This window comes from Canis lupus, chromosome 3 (genome assembly GCF_048164855.1).
Source record: "Canis lupus baileyi chromosome 3, mCanLup2.hap1, whole genome shotgun sequence".
Classification (NCBI taxonomy): Eukaryota; Metazoa; Chordata; class Mammalia; order Carnivora; family Canidae; genus Canis; species Canis lupus.
The window spans coordinates 15,462,725-15,465,216 of NC_132840.1; the positions used below are offsets into that span (position 1 = coordinate 15,462,725).

Here is a 2,492-nt window from a genome sequence, read left to right on the forward strand (position 1 = left end):
CTGTTAAATTAACGCTTATGCTCTGTTAGTGGCGGAGGGTGGGAGGGTTAGGTTGAAGTTGCATTTTTTGGACTGAAGTCATCAGATAAATTCTCTTGGCTGTAAGTGCTCAGACCTCAGGGATAGCTGAATATAAACAATTAGATTATCTTGGTCTACTCACATTTTGCAGATAATTGTTCCCTATAAAGTTTCTCTTCTCTTGCTCTTCAGTTGAATCTGGACTCTTGACTATATTAATAAGAAATGAGCCAGGCTATCTATTATTTATTTCTCAAATTATCCTCACTTATTATAAGATTTGATCAATAAAAATTAAATTATTAAGGGACCGACATATTTAAAAAGTGATACCCAAAACACTTGGATTATAGAATTCTGTTGTCAGATTTAAAGCCTAAAGGAAAGAATCCACCCCTGCCCTACCAGCACTTACACACACACACACACACACACACACACAAACTACTCCCTAGAGGATAAACAATGAATTGTATCAACCCTAATCTTTGAGAAACTGGCAGCTGAAAACAAACAAACAAACAAAAAAAAACGGTTAGGTCAATATGAGATACTTCTAATAACATTAGTGTAGAGTCATAATTACTACTGCCATTTTGAAGGTTTACTTCATATTCCTTTCTTAAAAAATATTTATTTATTTATTTATTTATTTATTTATTTATTTATTTATTTATTTTAGAGAGAGAGTGAGTGGCAGGGGTGGGGTCCTAGGGAGAGAGAGAGAATCTCCAGCAGACTCCCTGCTGTGCATAGATCCTGCTGAAGGTCTTGACCTCAGGACCCTGAGATCACAATCTGAGCCAAAACCGAGAGTCGGACACCCAACAGATTGAGCCACCTAGGTGCCCTAAGGCTTACTTTGTATTATTCTAAAGCAGAGATCTGCAAACTCTGGTCTGTTTTTATAAAGCTTCATTAGAACAGAGCACACCCATTCATTGACATATTGCCTATGGCTGTGTTTGCTCTACATTGACAGTGTTGAGCATTGCCACAGGGACCTATGGACCTAAAAAGCTACAAAAATTAATGCTCTGACCCTTTACAGAAAAAGTTTGCAGAACCCTGGTCTAAATGGTTCCAGCATTTTCCTTTTTAACCATCACAAAGACTATAAGCTAGGCTGATGCTATTTCCATTCCCACTTTACAGATGAAAAAACTGAGACCCAGAGGGTATCAAGTAACTTCTCCAAGTAAAGCTAGGGCCCAATCCATGTAAAACTTACCTTCCTAATGAACCCGCAGTGCTGCCTATTGCCTATTGCCTGCATGCTCTTGCCCTTCCTTACACCAGTACTCTCTAAAACCTGTAAGATCTGCTGCCTGGGCAAGAAAAATAGCTTTGGGAACTAGGATAGGAGCCTCCAAAGAATGGATTGTGGAGGTGGATGCAAGAGAACTTACAGGGAAAGCCCTTCTGTATCAGGCATAACATAAATATCAGCCAGCGGCCAAAGATGTCACCATAAAATTAAAGCTTCCCTGCCCAAATATACTCTCTCCTGTCTCCTAACCTCTGATGATCTTTAATAATTTAGGAAAAACTCAAGGATTTCCCTATATGTTCTAAGCCATAGAACAACAGGAGACAAAATCACACCAATAAGGAACTTGCAGGAACTCTGTGGCAAACTCTTAGGTCAGACTATAAAACCAATAATACATGCATAAAGACCAACCAACAGCACGGCTGCTTGAAGGAACCCATCATTTTCGTGACAGCTTGGGAATGACTTCTGTAGATTAGTAGTGACCTTCACCACCACCTACAGCATCAGTATGAAGGTTCCCATGCTACTGATGAGTAGACCCACCACAGCCACAGACCTGGTGAGAGGTAAGAGATGTGGTCTATCTCCATGGCCCCTGTTTGGATCCTACTACCACTGCTCTTCCATTCTCGTTCTGGATCTGCATGTTCTCTTCCTATTGCAGTCCTGCTCCTGCTCCCTGGCCTTGCTGAATGCTCTTGGCTTCTCTGATTTGACCTTTTGGGAGCTCTTTAAGGGCCACCTCATGTTCTCAAGCTTGTCCTCTACCCATGCCTGGAGGGATTCTCTCTACCCCTCAGCTCTTGGACTGTCATCCTTGCACAGGGTCCATGCCAATTTTCTCTGTATCGCTCCAATTTTAGTATATGTGCTGCCGAAGCAAGCACTTGGATTGTCACTTAACCTACCAGAATGCCCTGGTAAAAGCTCTGGTTCCCTTTCGGCCTTGGTCTTACCAAGTCCAATTTCAATCCCTGGTAACATGTGCATATTTCACTGAGGGATGTGAAGATCTCCACTGAGGCTCCAGACATTGCAGGAAAATTGAAAATCACTGCTCTCTCAGCAAAACCCCATAGCACATGCATATTATTCCTTATTGAGAAAAGGTGGTCGAAGGAAGTAGGGGGAAAAAAACCCACTTATTTTGGACCCATTAGGTCTCACTCCATGTGGGTGTGGCTAGTCTTTTAAT

General features: G+C 41.6%; 1 non-coding gene across 1 annotated transcript; it reads right to left on the reverse strand.

The window, feature by feature from the left end:
* Positions 1–2,075: 2,075 nt before the first annotated feature.
* LOC140631372 (U6 spliceosomal RNA) lies at positions 2,076–2,184 on the reverse strand. The gene has a single exon (XR_012028995.1). It is a non-coding gene; the product is annotated as a U6 spliceosomal RNA (small nuclear RNA).
* Positions 2,185–2,492: the final 308 nt, after the last annotated feature.